The following is a 22,276-nucleotide window of genomic DNA, read 5'->3' on the forward strand; positions in this document are numbered from 1 at the left end:
GAAAGTCTTTGTTACGTTCTAAGTTCGCAATTGCCGAGTGACAGGAAGCTTCGACTATTGGATTCATGTGTGTAGTCATATTGTATACTGTAGACTCAGCAATATTTGGCTTGTAATGCGGAAACTACATTCCCCGACCCTAGACAACGAAACCAGCCAAAACTTTACATATAGCAACTTTGAGTCAGAGGGTGCATAGTTATTTGAAAGCCCACAACCTCTGTACCCCATTCTTCCTAACTCTCTGAGTACAGTGAGTGTGCTAGCTGGACCGCTGGCAACACTTTGATACTAACGAGGGATTCGTTCTTCTGATTTCATACGACTTTTTACAACCACCCTCTGCATAGCTCGACTGTTCCTGTCAAGAGGTCTACCTCATCTTGATTTAGGTGTGGTTGTTCCTTCGCGTTGTCACTACATAATCACATCACCAACGCCAAATCTGATTCCACTGGAACCGTTCTGCACAACTTCTTGAAACATCACCTACAGTCTGGCAGTTTTAGAAGGGCTGAAATGTCTGATGGATCTGTTGCTCAGGTGACATCCAATGAGATCTTCTGAATGACCCACTCTGCTGTTTCTGCTTCTCTGCTGACAACACAGTTTTTTTTCCTTTATTGTGATTTCATTCCCCTGCCCCATCTGGACCGGGGAGGGCTGTCAGCGGCACAATCCGCCGCTCTTCAGCCAAGTGACATGGCAACTAAAACAAGAATAAAATGTTACATATAAGGCGATAAAAAAGGGAGACATAAAACAGAGTAATGGGAGATAATGGAGGTAAAAACTCACTGACATGGAGACGTTCATGGGGGGACGATTAAAAAAGTCGACATAAAGTTGAAAAACATAGTTGGCGATTCATATAATACAAAAAAGACACTGAAGGCACCTGCACAGATTAAAAGTTGGCCACAGTATTAAAAATACTTCAGGACAACACACTCTAAACCCACTTGGAGCACACACGATGAAGAAGGCCCGAGAGGATGGAAAAGGAGGGGAGAGCAAGGTGCAGCAGGGGATGGGGTGTGATGAAAAGAGTAGGGGGCATCAGCGGGTGCACAAAGAGGCAGAAGACAGGTGGGGCAGGAGAGGAAGAGGGAAGACAAGGCAGGAGGGAGTGCAGAGACACTGAAGGGAAGCACAAGAGAGGGAGGGGGAAGAGGAGAGGAAAGCTGCTCAGGAGAAGGGAGGGGGAGGAGATGGAGCCCTGAGGAGGAGGCAGGAGGAAGATGGGGTTAGAGTTGGTAGGAAGGGTAGATGTCAGGGCGAAGCTCATCATTGAGGAAGGGTAGATGGTGGAAGTTGCATTGGGAAAGGAGGCGGAGGGTGTGGAGATGGAGAGAGGGTGGGACACAGCGGTAAAGGCGCGGCAATGGGCTCGGGGTGGAGAGGAAGGGAGACACCAGGAGGTGAGGGGGATCAAGGCGACGGACAATATATATAGTGTGCGAAAAGAAGGAGGTGGGGGAAGGGGATGAGGTCGTAAAGGATGCGCGTGGGGGATGGAAGGCGGATGCGGAAGGCGAGGCGGAGTGCATGGCGTTCCAGGATTTGGAGGGGACAACACAGTGCTCCCCATCTCATTTTATACTGGCGTGTCCTACTCTCGTGACATCTAGTGATAAGTTTCGGATTGTGTAGGGATGTTCGATAGTTTGGATCAGATAGTGTATATCACACAGAAAATGACGTGACGCTGTGTGAAAATAAAATTTAATTTACTTCTTCAATACATTCCATCTCGTTGTAATTCGCTTTAGATTTGTTCTGTAGACTAAAATCAACAGAGAAATTTTTTAATGAGTGAGCAATGCGCGTGCGATTAGACCACTCAGGGCTAGAGGATATCGCTATGCATATGTTTCAAAATTCCGTGCATAAAAACGAGATTTTCCGGTGCTCATACCTCCGGTTCTATTGGCGATAAAAAGGTAGGGGGTTCTGGTTATCCGTTTGGTTAGGGACCATTTGTGCAGTATGCCCAACAGAAGGATCGCCTTGGTGTCTCTATCCTAAAGTACAGAGTCAAGGTATGAATATTATACACCTCCTCCTGCTGGAGTAAATCGGTTGGTTCTTGCATCTGATGTACTCTACAGTGGGCTTGATGGGACTTACAGACCATGGGCAGTTTCTCGTAAAAACCCAAAAAAGGGTTTGTAACAATATTTTCGCCGTTACCACCCGACAAAACCCAGCCTAGGATTCCAAGACAGCTAAGCACAGCAAATGGCTGAAATACTCACTGTATATTTGGAAAAAAACCGATCTCGAACAATCTTGAACATTTTATTCATACCTTTATCCACTTTCAAAATAAAGATGCACAAATTTAGCGTACTCCTACAAGTAAAATCCGGTATGAAGTGAAACGTAAATAATAAATAACCGCAGCAAACTGTTCATATTTTAACGATATGTTCTCTAGGCGTTTACATACACGACCCATCTCCCTGTTTTCAAAAATCTTCATTCATTATCGAGAAGCACCCCAGAAACTTGTTTTCTTAACTAGCACATAGATAATGTTGTGGGTAGAGCAAACCAAAGACTGCGATTCATTGGCAGAACACTTAGAAGGTGCAATAGGTCTATTAAAGAGACTGCTTACACCACGCTTGTCCAAGATATTATGGAGTATTGCTGTGCGGTGTGGGATCCGCATCAGATGGCACTGACGGATGACATCGAAAAAGTACAAAGAAGGGCAGCTGGTTTCGTATTATCGCGAAGCAGGGGAGATAGTGCCACAGACATGATACGTGGAGTGGCAATCATTAAAACAAAGGCGCTTTTCGTTGCGACGGGATCTTCTCATGAAATTTCAATCAACAGCCATCTCCTCCGATTGCGAAAACATCCGCTACCTGCGGATTATGGTTCGGAGGTACTTTGACAGCAACGCCACCATGTTGAATAATGCTTTTCCTGCAGCCACAAGACTGCGTGTTGCGACTCTAACTGTTCGCAATAGGCTGCACGATGCCCAACTTCACTCCCGACGTCCTTGGCGAGGTTCATCTTTGCAACCACGACGCCATGCTGCGCGGTATAGATGGGCCCAACAACATGCTGAATGGACTGCTCAGGATTGGCATCACGTTCTCTTCACCGATGAGTGTCGCATATGCCTTCAACCAGGCAATCATGGGAGTCGTGTTTGGAGGCAACCCGGTCAGGCTGAACGCCTTAGACACACTGTCCAGCGAGTTCAGCAAGGTGGAGGTTCCCTGTTGTTTTGGCGTGGCATTATGTGGGACCGACATACGCGGCTGGTGGTCATGGAAGGAGCCGTAACGGCTCTACGATACGTGAATGCCATCCTCCAACCGATAGTGCAACCATATCGGCAGCGAATTGACGAGACATTCGTCTTCATGGACAACAATTCGCGCCCCTATCGTGCACATCTTGCGAATGACTTCCTTCAGGATAACGACATCGCTCGACTAGAGTGGCCAGCATGTTTTCCAGACATGAACCCTACCGAACATGCCTCGGATAGTTTGAAAAGGGATGTTTATAGACGACGTGACCCCCCACCCCCTCCAACAACTCTGAGGGATTCACGCCGAATCGCCGTGGAGTTGTGGGACCCTCTGAACCAACAGTGCCTTGATGAACTTGTGGATAGTATGCTACGATGAATACAAGCATGCATCAATGCAAGAGGATGTGCTACTGGGTATTAGAGGTGTATACTGCAATCTGGACCACCACCTCTGAAGGTCTCGCTGTATGGTGGTACAAAATGCAATGTGTGGTTTTCATGAGCAATAAAAACGGTGGAAATGATGCTTATGTTGAGCTCTATTCCAGTTTCGGGAACTCTCGGAACCGAGGTGATGCAAGACTATTTTTGATGTGTGTATTATTAACAGCAACGGTCCTGTCACACTTCCCTGTGGTACTCCAGATATTACCCTTACATCTGTCGATTTAGTTCCGTCACGTATACGTGCAAGTCACGCACAATAAAGCAGACTCGTTGGTAAGAACATCTACACACCTGGACATAAACAGCCGACGAGCTCGTCGCAGACGCAAGACAACAATGGATGAAGTGTATCAAGAAGGATATGAAATTCATCAATGCTACCTATTAAGATGCTCTTGATAGAGCCATATGGAGGGAGATGTGTCAACAAGAGGATCCTGCTAGCGCGGGATCTACGCTAAGAAGAAGACGGAGGCAGAGAGGGACGGTGACAGTGAGAAGAGACTGAAGTAGGAAGGAAGGAATGAGAGGAAGAGGGAGACAGTGAGAGGAGAGCGTAGTAGTGGGACAGAACGAAGCGGACTTTGGCTGTCACACAGGAGACAATGGCAGAGAGACACAAACAGATAATGACAATGAGTTGGGCTGAGTGAGTGAGTCAGAAGCGTGTCGACGGGTATGAACGACTTCTAACAATGGACAGGTAGGGGAGCCTGAGTGAGTGTGAGGTGAGCTGCACGTTAAACAAAATGCGAATATGTTCGCATGCAGCATTTTTTGGAAAAATTTTAAAAGTGTTGGGGAAGGTAGAGTGAAGCAGCTGGCACTCCACTTTTCAGTCAGAGTCTTTTAAATAAACAGGTGCATATTCGCACTAACTAAGGCAAAGCCGTGTGCATGAAAAATATCCAGCTGGGGGGCTAAAGTGGTTGCCCTCCACTTCTGATTCTACTCTTTCCCACACTGTACTTAGCACACGATGGCCAGGATGTCGCAACGAAAGCTACGATCAGACAGACCGAATGTGAAGAACTTGTGGGACGAGTGGAAAACGGCCAACGAAATAAAAGAAAAATAAACATTTGCGCTGAGTGTGAACCGTGACTGCTTGTGAGGACTGTGAGGCTGTGGAAGGACGGCGCACGCCGCCCTGGACGACCACCACCTAAAGAGAAGGCCGCGGCGCGCTCTTGTGACGCCACGCAGAGCGGGCCAGGGTTGGCTCGGCGCTGCGCTTAAAGAATCGAGACGCACGACCTGCAAATCTTTGTCAGACGGTTTCACAGAACCTATTCCGTAAAAAACAATTAATTTCTGAAATACTTTTAGCTTTATATGGCAGCTTCATGACGAAGTGCCAATCATTTCGATAATGGTCATAACTATTGTGGTATTTTAGAGATGAGTATCAAATTTGAGAACGTTGCCATAAAAAATAGGGGTCGCTATGAATTTGTGTTTGATGCATATTATACATTCTATTGCTGAGTATGAAATACAGATGAGGTTTTGAAATTTTCGTAAAACTTTGGATCAATATCTGCTTCCAATCTCGAAAAAATTGAGCATCTGCAGCAACTTCACTTCCGATCGCAACGCGCGGGAATGAAATATTCATAACGCCTGTCATATCTCGTAAACCGCTGGAGATAACGAAACGAGATATTGGCAAATGATACCACGCAAAGAGGAGAGTACTTTGCCGAATGGTTAAAATACGTAACTTTATCAATCGCGATATAGCAGAAGCTATAGTTTATAATTCTTTTTTACCGGTAATGCAATTGCTTAAGACTTATCAATAGCCAGTGTAAATGTACGAGTGCGGGATGTAAATAATATTGCGATATACATGATAAAACAAGGTACATTTGTGAAAAATGCACTGTGATAAGTACATTCTTTCTGGAGCAGACGACTATTATTTACACTCATTTGAAAAAGTCTGCACTAATATAGTGTATAATATTAAATTCCTCTGCCTTCAGTATCCTAAATAAATATTGTGTAACTGTTTATAGAGCTCCCTCAGGAAAGCAAAATACATTCCCCAAGCAAACAATCACTTTTAACTCACCTGTTCTCAGAAACAAAAACAATTATGCATTGTTATTGTAATGTAAATTTTCTTTCCTGTAAAAATATGGCAGATTTTGAGCATAAGTCAACAGTGAAAATCTACAAACATTCAGCAGACATTTGCAGCATTTGGAATGAGACAATGTGTCAAGTTAAAAACGTCAATAATAAATTTAACATATTTCTAGATTAATTTGTTCCATTGTTTGACACATCGAAAAATAACACAGATATGCTTCATACAGAGAGATCGCTTTTTAAACATGTAAACAGCAGTTTCAACATTCGTTAGCACTCATGCTGACTTAGGTGAGAGTGATAAACAACACCCACTCACAAATAGAGATTAAAACGTATCGGTAATGCATAACAAAATACGAACTGCAGAGAAATTTAAACACGAATAAAAAGTAACACGAGCCACAAATTTATATTTCGTTTTCAAAATCGAAATAAAGCCACTTGATAACGAGTACTAGGCCTATTTACTACGAACTTTTGCTCACAATTTTAGTCAAACGTATCCAAAATGCAAGATATTCCACAGGAAAAAAAATAATTGTACTAGGTATATAGTTCTTACACACCTTCGTGTGCTCAGTGGCTTGGAAATTGTCCCGATGAATCGCTGAAAGCCATTTCCAACGCAGATTCGCATCTTTCGGAAAGGAAAACAACATTACTTTTGGTCCAGTTCCGTAATTCCCACGACACCTTGGCACATAACATTTGTAAACCATGTTCACAGTAGCTTCACTACACGTAAACACTGTAATCGCTAGTTTTAAGCACGAATATAGCACTAGATCCAACAAGTGTGTAGATAAACAAACGCTTCGAAACACAACATGGTGGCCCGCTTGGAGTGACGTCACGACCTTCTATGAACTTCGCGCCGCGGCCTTGTCTCTCGGTGGTGGTGCCTGGACACGCTGCTCGGACGGTGGTGACGTCACTTCTTTACGGCGTGCTGTAAGTACGGCTCCTGCCGACAGCTTGATAAGGGGCGGGGCGCTACGCAGGCGTCGAAAGCGCTGAACCCGCAGCGCAGCCAGACGCACAGGCTTCTCCTCATAACACCGTTAGTGGTAGATAGCAGAATGAACACTGAAATACTACATCGGTAGGTGGGAACTTTTGTTATTGTGTCAGTTGAGGCGTTGCAGGTAACACTTAGAATCTGCATCTACGAGGGTGAGTCAAATGAAAACCCTAAATATTTTTTTAAAGATTATTTATCGTGCAGAAATGGTACAAAGCTGTACCACTTTTCAACTTAATGTCCCCCACGCTCAATGCAAGTCCTCCAGCTGTTACAAAGTTCATAAATACCTTTGGAAAAAAATTCTTTTGGTAGTCAGCGCAACCACTCATGCACCGCGTGGCGCACCTCTTCATCAGAACGGAACTTCATTCCTCCCATTGCGTCTTTGAGTGGTCCAAACATACGGAAATCACTTGGGGCAAAGTCTGGTGAGTATGGTGGATGAGGAAAACACTTAAAATGCAGGTCTGTGACTGTTGCAACTGTTGTACAGGCAGTGTGGGGCCTTGCATTGTCATGTTGCAAAAGGACACCTGCTGACAGCAATCCACGTCGCTTTGATTTGATTGCAAAAAAATGGTTCAAATGGCTCTGAGCACAATGGGACTTAACATCTGTGGTCATCAGTCCTCTAGAACTTAGAACTACTTAAACCTAACTAACCTAAGAACGTCACACACATCCATGCCCGAGGCAGGATGCGAACCTGCGACCGTAGCGGCCACGCGGTTCCAGGCTGAAGCGTCTAGAACCGCACGGCCACACCGGCCGGCATTTGATTGCAGGCCCCAGATGATTATTTAGGAGATCTGTGTACGATGCACTGGTGAGAGTGGTCCCTCTAGGCATGTAATGCTCCAAAATGACGCCTTTTGCGTCCCAAAAGAGAGTCAACATAACCTTCCCTGCTGATGGTTCTGTTCGGAACTTCTTTGGGTTTGGTGATGAGCCATTCCTTGCTCTCTCTCTTCGTTTCCAGTTAGTGGAAGTGAACCCAGGTTCCGTTCCCAGTAACGATTTTTGCAAAGGAGCCATCACCTTCTCGTTCAAAGCGCCGAAGAAGTTCTTCACAACCATCGTTCTCTCATTTCACGAGTCAGCTGCCGTGACACCCATCTTGCAGACACTTTGTGAAACTGGAGCACATCATGCACAATGTGGTGTGCTGACGCATGACTAATCAGTAAACATGCTGCATAGTCATTCAGTGTCACTCGGCGGTTGTCCTTCACTATGACTTCGACTGCTGCAATGTTCTGTGGAGTCACAACTCGTTGTGCCTGACCTGGACGAGGAGCATCGTCCACTGAAGTCACACCATTTGCGAACTTCCTACTCCATTCGTAGACTATGCATCACCGTACTTAACTTTCATTTGTCGATGAATTACAATAGGTTTCAGACATTCACTACGCAAAAACCGAATAACAGAACGCTTTTCTTTCCTCGTGCAAGTCGCAAGTGGGGCGGCCATCTTTATAGTGATACTGCGACGGTATGTTTGCATCTGCACTATGCTGCCACCAACAGACCATTCTGCACGCTGTTTGTAGTACGCTTACTGACTTACAGGAAAACGGCTCGAAATTTCAATTTTGTTATTACAAATTTAAGGTTTTCCTTTGACTCACCCTCGTACATGCGAAGACCATTCAGTAAGTAACGCAACACATTTTTTTCTCAGATAATTCTCGTTGAGAAAATGCAAAATTTGTTGTGGGACATCAGTCCCTAAAGTTTCATGCAGTTTCCATGGGTGGCGGCGCTATAAGTGCCCTTCAAAATGGCGTCTGTAACGGAGCTGTGTACCAAGCAGAGAGCTGTCATTGGTTGCTTTTGCAGGAAACCCAGAGCATCACATATATTCACAGGGGCCCCCAGACTCTCTACGTAGACCAGGCTGTGAACAAAAGGACAGTCAGTCGGTGGGAGAGGCGTCTGTCTTTATCGCAACAAGGTCGCGACAACTTGTCCGATATCCCGCGTGTCGGCTGGCCGCATACAGCTGTGTGACTCCTGCAGTGTAGGAACGTCGGGACACTCTCATTCGCAGATGATCAGCGGATGACAATCAAACACCTTGCTCCTCAACTAGAGTTCTCTGTTGGTAGTTTTGACACGCTCGTTCATCAGCTGAGGTACTCAAACATGTGTGCCCACTGAGTTCCTCGCTGCCTAACAGAACGTCCGCCTTTTGGCCCAATTAAGAATACACACAACGAGAAGCAGTATGTGGATGATGGGGGAAGTTACTGATGCAGAAAAACGTTGACTCCGACATCGAACTGCCGCGCCGGATTCGCCGAGCGGTCTAAGGCGCTGGAGTCATGGACTGTGCCGCTGGTCCCGGCGGAGGTTCGAGTCCTCCCTCGGGCATGGGTGTGTGTGTTTATCCTTAGGATAATTTAAGTTAATTAGTATGTAAACTTAGGGACTGATGACCTTAACAGTTAAGTCCCATAAGATTTCACACACATTTTTTTGCGACGTCGACCAATAGATCGGTACCATGCGGACATACAGGCCCTCACAGTAAGCTGCTGTAAGGCAGTGTTCTGAGCGGAGATTATGTTCAAAAATGGAGTTCTGTAGCGAAAAGAATGCGCAATAATATGGTGTATTGGAATCCTGAATAAAACCAACCAGCTTTCAGAAAAAAAGTGTTGTCTTACTTGTTGAATGCCCCTCGTACTGGTTGAAGAAAGAAGAACGCCATCTATATCTATATACATACTCCTCAGGCCACCGTATGGGGAGTAACAGAGAGTATCTTCTACCACCAGTAGTCACTTTGCTCTCCTGTTCCGCAAGTAGAGCGAGAGAAAAACGACTGTCTGAAAGCCACCGTATATGCCTAAATCTTGCGCATCTTCCCCTCTTGCTCTGTACGGCAAATTGGAAAAGGTTGAGAGACAGAGTGAGATATTTACGTGCTTATGATAAACCGCTTCCCTCGGAAATGCCCATTCTTCGTACCTCCTCTGCGTCAACACAGATGACGCGTCACTGATATCCTTTGTGCCAAGACTGCAGTACGCGCGATGTGCCTATTTGCTTCCACCGCCCTGAGTGGAATGCGTTCAGATCAAATGGTTCAAATGGCTAGAAGCACTATGGGACTTAACATCTGAGTGTATCAGTCCTCTAGACTTGGAACTACTTAAGCCTAACTAACCTAAGGACATCACACACATCCATTCCCGAGGCAGGACTCGAACCTGCGACCACAGCAGCAGTGCGGTTCCAGACTGAGGCGCCTGGAAGCGCTCCGCCACAGTGGCCGTCGTGGAATGCGTAATTTCTAATAGATGTTCACCAACTTGCAGTCTTCTACGGTTGTTGTCCGCCACGCAGAAAACAGCACGTATCTCATAAATCCTTTATCGTGACCTTCTAATAAACCCTTACCGACGAAAAACTATCATAGAAATTATTAAATTTCAAATGCAATTTACTTTTTATTAGCAGAACTCGAGAATCTACACAATACATTCCACTTTAGAATGACAAATAATTTCCATTCTTCAACGAAATACACTCCTGGAAATTGAAATAAGAACACCGTGAGTTCATTGTCCCAGGAAGGGGAAACTTTATTAACACATTCCTGGGGTCAGATACATCACATGATCACACTGACAGAACCACAGGCACATAGACACAGGCAACAGAGCATGCACAATGTCGGCACTAGTACAGTGTATATCCACCTTTCGCAGCAATGCAGGCTGCTATTCTCCCATGGAGACGATCGTAGGGATGCTGGATGTAGTCCTGTCTAACAGCTTGCCATGCCATTTCCACCTGGCGCCTCAGTTGGACCAGCGTTCGTGCTGGACGTGCAGACCGCGTGAGACGACGCTTCATCCAGTCCCAAACATGCTCAATGGGGGACAGATCCGGGGATCTTGCTGGCCAGGGTAGTTGACTTACACCTTCTAGAGCACGTTGGGTGGCACGGGATACATGCGGACGTGCATTGTCCTGTTGGAACAGCAAGTTCCCTTACCGGTCTAGGAATGGTAGAACGATGGGTTCGATGACGGTTTGGATGTACCGTGCACTATTCAGTGTCCCCTCGACGATCACCAGAGGTGTACGGCCAGTGTAGGAGATCGCTCCCCACACCATGATGCCGGGTGTTGGCCCTGTGTGCCTCGGTCGTATGCAGTCCTGATTGTGGCGCTCACCTGCACGGCGCCAAACACGCATACAACCATCATTGGCCGGTCCCAGGTCGACGGGCACGTGCACCTTCCGCCGACCACTGGCTACAACATCGATGTACTGTGGAGATCTCACGCCCCACGTGTTGAGCAATTCGGCGGTACGTCCACCCGGCCTCCCGCATGCCCACTATACGCCCTCGCTCAAAGTCCGTCAACTGCACATACGGTTCACGTCCACGCTGTCGCGGCATGCTACCAGTGTTCAAGACTGCGATGGAGCTCCGTATGCCACGGCAAACTGGCTGACACTGACGGCGGCGGTGCACAAATGCTGCGCAGCTAGCGCCATTCGACGGCCAACACCGCGGTTCCAGGTGTGTCCGCTGTGCCGTGCGTGTGATCATTGCTTGTACAGCCCTCTCGCAGTGTCCGGAGCAAGTATGGTGGGTCTGACACACCGGTGTCAATGTGTTCTTTTTTCCATTCTTCAACGAAATAATTAATTGCGTATTTCCGTAATCACTATCACATTGTCCTGAACTAGAGGTCTAAATAATCAGAAATTGCTAATAAAGTCTTAACTGACACCGACCGCGTCAGACAACAAGGCTGTCCTCCGAGACTGCCGAACCAGCTTTGATCTTACAGCCGAACCACTTCCCCCGCCATCCAAGTTACAAGCAATCCGAAGGTCACCGAAGTGCTTCGCCTGGCTTTTCATTTGATGCAATGATAGCAGGCTACTGAGAGATGCTTTAATCTGAAATGTAGGTAAATACGCTATTTAGTTTGTCTAATATTAATAACAGAAGATTATCATTTTGGTGCGCAACTTCCCAACGCAGCAGCCAATCTTGAGGAAGCACCACAGTTTAAGCGAGCTTTCTCACGATACCCGTACCGAACAAACCATCTGTCATCGGTACCTCACGCCACATTACGTCATCTTGTCACTGCTGCCTTCTGAACCGCTCTAAGAAGAGCTTCTTGTGCCTGAATATGAAGGCTGCAAAGCCAGAAATAGTATATGCTCCTTACGAAATGTAGTTGGCGGCACTAGAATCTTTCTGCAGTAGGCCTCAAATGCATGGTTTGAAATGCATGGGATGTTGTCACAGACAACAATCAGCTTTGGAAATAAGCAAATTCTTAATCAAATTTTTGTAAATTTTCCAGTTAAAATCTCTCAAGAGCCATACCATTCCACCATCCTTGTGATTTGTTACTATGTTTCAAATCATGAATCTGTTTATATTTTTTCATTCTCAAGTGAATAATTATTTATTAACTTATGTGGCTTGGAATACGTGAAGTATAGCGGAGAGTACAGGCCTACTAGCTAAGGTTCCCTGTGGTACACTGGTTCCAGAGAAGCCCTTTACTTTGTCTACAAGAAGAAAGAAGAAGCCCACTGCAGACGAATATCTGTTTATATGGGCCAAAGTAGGCAACAACAATTGTAAAATAAAGATTGCTGGTGACCGTATGACAAGAAAAATTCCTTATCTCCTTTCCTAATTCCTTATCTTTCAAAAAAAATATAATACATTCACTTATGTATACTTTTAGCTCATGGTTACGCGCAGGCGTAGTGTGACCTTGAGGCCGCTTTTGTGTTTTGTCACATGACGAGGCACTTGGCTACCTTAAGAGAGCGGACGTAGCCTCAGGCGCGGCTTGGGCGGTGCGTCGCCTCTTATGTTAACGTACCGCTGCAGTGCCTTCACGGCGTGATTATCGTCGCAGTGTTACTGTGTACAAGTCTTTGAAAGCAATAGACGTTGACGTTGCTGGCCAATTAAATAAGCAGCATCTTAATGGTGGTCCAAATTGTTGTGGTTGGCAGGAGAGCCAACCCGTATAACTAAAGGAGGCCGAAATGCACGCGTTTTAGCTCACGCAGGCTGAAGTGAGCTCTGGAACATGGAAAGGGAATTAGACTTGAGAAAAACGGACGTAGCTGGTGGAATACTTAACTTTAATCCATTAATGACGAACGTCGCTCTTGACGGTACATGATTTACAATATCAATAGAAACTGATCATGGCACCTTGCTAGGTCGTAGCAAATAACGTAGCTGAAGGCTATGCTAACTATCGTCTCGGCAAATGAGCGCGTAATTTGTCAGTGAACCATCGCTAGCAAAGTCGGCTCTACAACTGGGGCGAGTGCTAGGAAGTCTCTCTAGACCTGCCGTGTGGCGGCGTTCGGTCTGCAATCACTGATAGTGGCGACACGCGGGTCCGATGTATACTACCAGACCGCGGCCGATTTAAAGGCTACCACCTAGCAAGTGTGGTGTCTGGCGGTGACACCACACAAATGTCTTTCGTGGACTAAGAATGCATTTCACGTGTGATCAGCTGTTTTCGGAGGCAGTACATGGTTGACCTTGGCTGTTGTATGGGATAATCATGCAGATTATGGTGGCCTTGAAGCTTTCCCTGATGCAAACAAACATTTTGGCTATGGCGAAATATATCTACTCCCTTGTACTTCATAAAACAACTGGCAGAAACCACTTCGTTCATAAATACTACGTAATGATCGACTTACACGTCGCCTTTTGTCTTTCCTCCCTCACTCTTCATAAATGACTGGCCGACTTCATGCCGTCCAATAACCACACTTCTCCTTTCCTTCACTATGTATATAACTGGCCGACTTTTCTGTCGCCTCACCTATAACTGTCCATTTAATAGATACTTCTTTGGTAGGAATATTCTCAGCCTATCAGTGTATCATATTTAATTACAGCGGAAACCACTTCGCCGTTTCACTTTATACTAAAGAGTAACGATATGCCTATTTTGAAACAATTTGTGCACCATCTCAAAACAAAATTTAGTTATTTCACTTATTTTTGTCACCAGAATTGCATCTACTGCACGCGATCACATTCACTTACGTGGTTTAGCGTCGCCCACTTCTTCTGCAGCATTCAATTATTTTTATGCGTTATTTCATGTGCCATATATATAATATCCCTCATCTTACTTTCCCATTCTTAAAATATTTTTCCATGTAAGCTGTGAATACATACTTCATAATACGTTTTTTGTTATGTGCATTAATAATGTATTGGTGTATTGCTGTAACTACACACTGTGTTCTCTACGGTCACAGGTTCGAATCCTGCCTCGGGTATGGATGTGTGTGATGTCCTTAGGTTAGTTAGGTTTAAGTAGTTCTAAGTTATAGGGGACTGGTGACCACAGCAGTTAAGTCCCATAGTGCTCAGAGCCATTTGAACCATTTGAACACTGTGTTCTCTTCCCGGTGTATCTGTAATCCCATCCTTCGTATATTCTGGCCTGTCCACATGTATTCCGTCAAATGTATGTTCTTCTCCCGTGCTTCGCAGATGTTTATTCTGCTGGATTGCCTTGTTTTTGTCATAGCTTCTCTCTTTGTTGTCACATTCAGTGTAAGTAATTTGCTCATATTAACCTTGAAAGTCAAGAATGTTAAAGAAGGTAGATAATAGTTCTGAAAGATAGAAGGGAAAGTACTAACAGCAGGAATGGAAAATAAAGTATGCTGTCAGTTAACATGGGCGCCTGGTAATCGTCAATTACCTAGTAATACGAAGAACGTTATTGCCACCTGAGCTTTAGTCTTCATTACATTTTTTGATGTTCGTGATGTAGGCTCCTTTGCTTGTTCCTGTTTAAATGTTGACTACTTCCATCGCATAGGGGTGCCCTATCTTATTGAATTTCTGTGTGGTCCTTAGTATCCCTCGTAGAATTTCTTGATCTCTAAGTTCAATTTGGAAGACCTAGGTCTTGACCTGATCAGTACCAGTTCGTCACCTTCTTATGTACTCTTCTTAACCTGTTTGTTGTATTTATCCTCTCTTATAGCTGCTTCTTCTATGATCCTAGCTAAGGCTAAGTCCCTCTTTTCATTAAATGAGATATCATCTCTCTGTGGGAATCTTACTGTCTGTTCAGTTACACTATGCACCTCTTCCCCTGTTAATAGTTCTTGTGGCAATATTTCCGTGGTAGAATGCGGCAACTCATTCATAAGTCTCACAAATTCTTCCACATAATTTACCCTCTCCTAATGTTCTCTAGAGCAGCATACTTTAAACGAACTATTCAGTTCTCTCCTAACTCTTTCACCCATATTTGGTTGATGTTGGTATTTAGATATGTACGGGCTATAGACAAAATAATGTGAACGGTGGTAGTAATGGGATGGTTGTGTTTGACGCTCAACAATGTAGGTGAGGAAGGGGTGCACTGGAGTGTGTGTGTTCAGTACGGACTACATACTGTATCAGTTCAGGTTGTTTACGAGTAATGCACACTTCATATTTGCGTTCAGACACCTAGGTCGACGTGCAGTGAAAGACCTAACAGATTTCCAAACAGGGCAGATTGTGGGGGCCTGATTAGCTGAAGCATCAGTAACCAAGATAGCCAACTTACTAAATGTTTCAAGAACAACTGTTTCAATAGTCATAACAGCCTACACAAAACATGGAAAGACATAATCGTGTAAGCGTAATAATGGGCGCAAATCAAAATTAAGTGACAGAGATCGTCGTACGCTAACGCGAATCGTGTCAAAACAACACGCCGGCTGGTGTGGCCGTGCGGTTCTAGGCGCTTTAGTCTGGACCCCCGCGACCGCTACGGTCGCAGGTTCGAATCCTGCCTCGGGCATGGATGTGTGTGATGTCCTTAGGTTAGTTAGGTTTAAGTAGTTCTAAGTCTAGAGGACTGATACACTCAGATGTTAAGTCCCATAGTGCTTCTAGCCATTTGAACCATTTGATCTGAACGCATTCCACTCAGGGCGGTGGAAGCAAATAGGCACATCGCGCGTTCTAGGGGACTGATGGCCATAGATGTTAAGTCCCATAGTGTTCAGAGCCATTTGAACCATTTTTTTGTCAAAACGACACTAAACCACGGCGACTAAAGTGACTGCAGAGCTCAATAGCCATCCTCGAGACCCCGTATCTATCGACTCTGTCCGCCGAGAACTCCATAAAGCGAAAACTCATGGACGCGCTGCTACACCGAAACCATTAGTGACGACAACCAATGCAAAGAAGCGTAAAATATGATGTCAGGAGCGTGAACCCTGGACAGCTGATCAGTGGAAACACATGGTTTGGCGAGTCAACATTTTCGTTATTTCCAACACCAGGCCGGGTTTACATCTGCGAGAATACCCAAAGAAGCCTACGATCCTGACTGCTTGATTCCAACGGTTAAGAATGGAGGTGGAAGTGTGATGGTGTGGGCAGCCATAACATGGCATTCTGCTGGTCCCATCATTACTCTCAAAGACCGTGTCACAGCCAACAATTACGTTAACATTTTAGGTGATCAGGTGCACCCCATGATTTAGATGTTGTTCCCCAACAATGATGCCATATTTCAGGACGATAATGCACCCATTCACACAGCCAGGACAAAACAATCGTGGTATGAGGAGCAAGCAGCTGCACTGCAGCGTCTTCCCTAGCCAGCACAGTCGCCGGACTTGAACGTTATCGAACCCTTGTGGACGGCACTAGAGCGCAGACTCCGGAGCACGCACATTTCCGCGGCCCTCCTCGCTACAGGAGCTAGAAGTGGTTCTGATCGAAGAGTGGTATAACATTCCACTGGAGACCATTCAATCATTATAAGCCAGTATTCCAAGAAGAATGGCAGATGTATTACTGGAAAATGGGGGCCAAACCCCTTATTAATAAACCATCCCCAAGTAAGTAGAAGTGCTCACATTATTTTGCCTATCACCTGTAGATAGGTTTTATGGCAAGGTCCCTCAACATATTTTTCCAATACTCTGATATAAATTGTGGTCCATTGTCACTGATGATCCTGTCTGGCTTACCTGGCGCACCTGTAGCCTTTTTTAGTTCATATAATTTTACATGTTTTGAGAACTTGTCCAACGTAACGAACAGATATTTGTATTCTCTTTGTGAGATGGGAAGGGTACCTTAGAAGTCCACACATACCATTTTCAGTATTTTTGTTGGGATCATGCTAAGCGTTTCCATTTTGCTGCTAGAATTTAAAGCTTTTGTTTTCTGACACACATCACATGATTTTAGAATTTTCTGTACCCTCATTTATAAATTATTAAAACAGCAAATTTTGTTAATTCTGTTTGCACATTTCATGGCACCAAAATGGGCGTATGTGACATGTATGAGCCACACAAGCCTCTCACTTTCATGCTCTGGCCTAAAGACCATCCATTGCTGTTTGTCAGAGTCTTTTCTACTACACACCTTTATGTATGACATACTACTTCCTCACCTTGTCATTCGCTTTCCTCCTCCCAATCAGCTTTTATCATTTTAACAGTGTCGTCCTTATTCTCTTCCCTTCTCATATTTTTAATATGCTCTTTATTTTTTCTTTATGTTTTACTTTTGTTAGGCTTCTTTCTGCTTTTAATGATTAAAATCGGCTTTATCCATACCCACAGTCGATGTGGATAACTCATCAGTCACTGTATTGCTTTCTATTGTGAAATCATCTTCCTGAAGCGCTAAAGCCCATCTCGTTAATTTGTTATGTCTCAGTCTACAATCCATTAGGAATGATAGTGCCTTGTAGTCGGTTTGTAAGCACTTTTATTTTCCTTCCAGTTACACAGTATATGATTTTCGTAAACACCCACAACGTTGCTAGCGTTTCCTTATCTATTACTGAATATCTTCTCTCCCATTTGTTTAGTGCTAGACTGGCAAAAGCAATGGATTTTATTTCCACTGGATCTCCGTTTTATATGACTTTACAAAGATAAGCTCCTAACCCATATTGTGAGCTGTCAATAAAAGTGCATAAAGGTACATTTAAGTCTGGAAGTGACAAAACAATACTATTACATAATTCATCTTTTATTTTTTGAACTTCTCGTCCGCACTCCTGGGTCCAGTTCCATGTGGCGTTCTTCTTCGTTAATTGAAGTAGGGCTTTCGCATTAAGTGCCCCATCGTTCACAAATTTGCGATAGAATCCGGTTAACACAAAGAAGTCTTTCGTCTACTTCTTGTTCTTAGGTCTTGAAAATTATTTTATAGCACATAACTTTTCTGGCTCTCGCTTGACACCTTCAGCCGATATAATATGCTGCAGAAATTTAATTTCCCTTTTTCAGATTTATCTACATTTACGCTAATATTATTCTTCTCAAAGTTACATAACAGATGACTCAATACGACATTGCGGTCCTTCAATGTCTTGGCAGCAATATATCAATATATAATACAATTTTGTTCAACAGCAGCTCTCCAGCCCCTTATGTAACACATATAAATGCATCTGTCGAGATCCTCAAGCCAAATGCCAATCCACTGAACCGGTAATTCCGTCCCCCATAAACAAATGCGGTAAACTTTCTACACTTTTCTACTAGTGGGACCTGTCAGAAGTTGGCGGTCAGTTCAATACCTGTTAATAAAAAAAAAATGGGTCAAAAAATGGTTCAAATGGCTCTGAGCACTATGAGACTTAACTTCTGAGGTCATCAGTCCCCTAGAACTTAGAACTACTTAAACCTAACTAACCTAAGGACATCACAAACATCCATGCCCGAGGCAGGATTCGAACCTGCGAACGTAGCGGTCGTTCGGTTCCAGACTGTAGCGCCTAGAACCGCACGACCACTCCGGCCGGCACCTGTTAATATCCTGACGCCACTGAACTTCTGTAAAAGCTCGTCTAGTGCCTCAAGACTATCCATCTGTGGCAAAATGACTTTGTTTAAGGCTCAAGCAACCGAAGTTTTTGGTACTGAGTCATCTTTCTTTGGCACTATTACAAAGGACTTCAGTAATTACTCTGAAATCGCCGGATAATTCGCCATTCGATCATTTTCTTCATTCCTTTATCTACTGCTTCTCTTTTGGCCAACGGAGTGGAACACAGTTGAAACCAAAACAGATCGTGTGGTTTTACCTTGAATCCATACTCATAATCCTTCATGCATCCTGCTTTCTTTGAAAATGCTTTTTGATGCTGTAATAATGTTTTTTTCCAATTCGAGTGCCTCTTTCTCACAAAATCCCTCAATATTTGCGACTTTTTTCGTGATTCTAACGTTGATATTACCTCTTCATCTGGTGCCACCCCCACATACATACATATACTTCCTTCTGGTTCATAGTTCCCTTATGATCTGTTCTCTTGCATCATCACTTAATATTTTGTGTAGCCTCATTTCCACTAAATTTAAATACCTGTTGCACATGCTCTTCTCTTATCCACATTACACCTTCTGAAAAATCTAGCAGTTAACCAATTAGCAATTAACCAATCTATTTCCAAAATGAAACTGAAGCACAGTGCGGGAACCACCATAGCATTTACTGCAAAAGTTCCGTTTTGCATTTAAAATTCTATTAAAATGTGTTTCTTTATCATCAGATACACATGCTGTACTCACTATAATTCCTTGAACTCATAACTTCGGAACATCTGTATCCTTCGTGATTTCTTCGTATAAACTGACAGAGGCAGCACTAATTTCGCTACCTGAATCTAGGATCGTAATTGTTTCCAAGTATTGTATTTCAATTTCAATTGCTGGTTAGTATACTTTCTTCAGTTCCTGCCTATCTTCTTCCATGTGTGCATTTTTTGCTCCAACCCATTTGCAATAACCTAAGAATCTTCTTAATGGTTCAATAGATTTGGCAGTTTGGTATTGGACTAGGTGCGAACCCCCCACTAAATTTCCAGGTCTGTATGTTTCCTATCTCTTACCGGGGCATGTGTGAATTCCTAAGAGACCAAACTGCTGAGGTCATCGGTCCCTAGACTTACACGCTGCTTAAACTAACTTACGCTAAGAGGGAGGACTCGGAACGTCCGACTGGGGGTGCCGCGCATTCCGTGACATGGCACCTCAAACCACGCGGCCACTCCGCGCGGCTACCGCAGCATGTTCCCTAAAAATTATTCTCTGCAACTTCCTGGCAGATTAAAACTGTGTGCCGGACCGAGACTCGAACTTTGCCTTTGGCGGGCAAGTGCTCTACCATCTGAGCTACCGAAGCACGACTCACGCCCGGTACTCACAGCTTTATTTCTGCCAGTATCTCGTCTCCTACCTTCCAAACTTCACAGAAGCTCTCCTTGCGAACCTTGCAGAACTAGCACTCCTGAAAGAAAGGATATTGCGGAGATATGGCTTAGCCACAGCCTGGAGGATGTTTCCAGAATGAGATTTTCACTCTGCAGCGGAGTGTGTACTGATATGCAACTTCCTGGCAGATTAAAACTGTGTGCCCGACCGAGACTCGGGCTCGGGACCTTTGCCTTTCGCGGGCAAGTGCTCTACCATCTGAGCTACCGAAGCACGACTGAAGCCCGGTACTCACAGCTTTATTTCTGCCAGTATCTCGTCTCCTACCTTCCAAACTTTACAGAAGCCGGCCAGTGTGGCCGAGTGGTTCTAGGCGCTACAGTCTGGAGCAGCGCGACCACTACAGTCGCAGGTTAGAATCCTGCCTCGGGCATGGATGTGTGTGTTGTCCTTAGGTTAGTTAAGTTTAAGTAGTTCTAAGTTCTAGGGGACTGATGACCTCAGAAGTTGTCCCATAGTGATCAGAGCCATTTGAACCATTTTATTGCAGTCCGAAAACAAAGGAAGTAGGTTACAGAACACTTGTTCGCCCACTGCTTGAATACTGCCAGTGGGTGTGTGATCCGTACCAGATAGGGTCGATAGAAGAGATGGAGAAGATCCAACGGAGAGCAGCGCGCTTCGTTACAGGGTCATTTAGTAATCATGAACGCGTTACGGAGATAATAGGTAAGCTCCAGTGGAAGACTCTGCAGGAGAGACGCTCAGTAGCTCGGTACAGGCTTTCGTTGAAGTTTCGAGAACATACCTTCACCGAGGAGTCAAGCTGTATATTAATCCCTCCTGCGTATATCTCGCGATGAGACCATGAGGATAAAATCAGAGAGATTAGAGTCCACACAGAGGCATACCGACAATCTTTCTTTCCACGAACAATACGAGACTGGAAGAGAAGGGAGAACCGATAGAGGTACTCAAGGTACCCTCCGCCAAACACCGTCAGGTGGCTTGCGGAGTATGGATGTAGATGTAGATGTAGATGTTGCGCTGGAATTCATAAACAGCATTCCAGGGGGTGTTTTCCAACAGGATACTGATCACCCACATACCGCAGTTGTAACCCAACTTGCTCTACAGAGTCTCGACATGTTGCCTCGGCACCAGATCTGTCTCCAATCGAGGACATCACCGGACGATAACTCCAGCGTCATCCACAAACAGCATTAACGTTCCTTTATTGACCGACCAAGTGCAACAGACATGGAAGTCCGCCCCTCAAACGGACATCCGGCACATGTACGGGCTGTTCGAGAAGTCTCTATGCGGTGCCGTATGATTGTTCGCCTGCCTGGGTTACTTCCCTTCCAATGGACAACATTCCACTGTTTCGTTTATCTCAGCCAGCGTCAGTAGTGCCGTTGGTGTGTGTCGTTACGTGTTGATGTGAACGTTTAAGTTTAGTTCCTTTGTTCGTTTTTGACACTGTTAAAATGATAACCATTTAAGAACGTGTGTTTTAGGTCAAACAAGTGTTCAAAGCTGGCGGTAAATACACAGTTTCAGTTCGTCAAACATGTAATTCAGTTTTCCCCGAGACAACACTCCCACATCGCAATACTGCGCGACATTTAATTAACAAATTTCGAAGTACGGGTTCAGTGATAGATGCACCGAGAAGTGGTCGTCCTAGCGTTTTGTCTGAGGATAAACTACTCAATATTTCCTATAAAATGTCCACGTGTCCGAACAAGTCAGTAAGAAAACTCGCCCTGAAAATTAATGTTAGTGTCGGAACGGCCCACACAGCTGTAAGGAAAAATTTAGAACCTTTCCCATACAAAGTGACGGTCGTGCAAGAAGTCAAAATTACTGATCATGGCAGGAGACTGCATTATTGTCAATGGTTCAAAAATTTCGTTGAACGAAATGGAAGGGATATTCTTAATGAAACAATTTTCACTGATGAGACATGGTACATGAACTCCCAAAATTCCCGTATGTGGAGTACTGCAAATCCATTGGATATTCATGAGGGACCAGCTCATTCTGTGAAAATAGGAATTTCGATTGCAATTTATAGACGTCGGATTGTGGATCCAATATTTTTCAACGAAACAATAAACGCACAACGATACTGCAGTGATATTCTGTACCCATTCATAGGAGAACTTGTGTTAAGTGAA

This window comes from Schistocerca gregaria, chromosome 9 (genome assembly GCF_023897955.1).
Source record: "Schistocerca gregaria isolate iqSchGreg1 chromosome 9, iqSchGreg1.2, whole genome shotgun sequence".
Taxonomy (NCBI): Eukaryota; Metazoa; Arthropoda; class Insecta; order Orthoptera; family Acrididae; genus Schistocerca; species Schistocerca gregaria.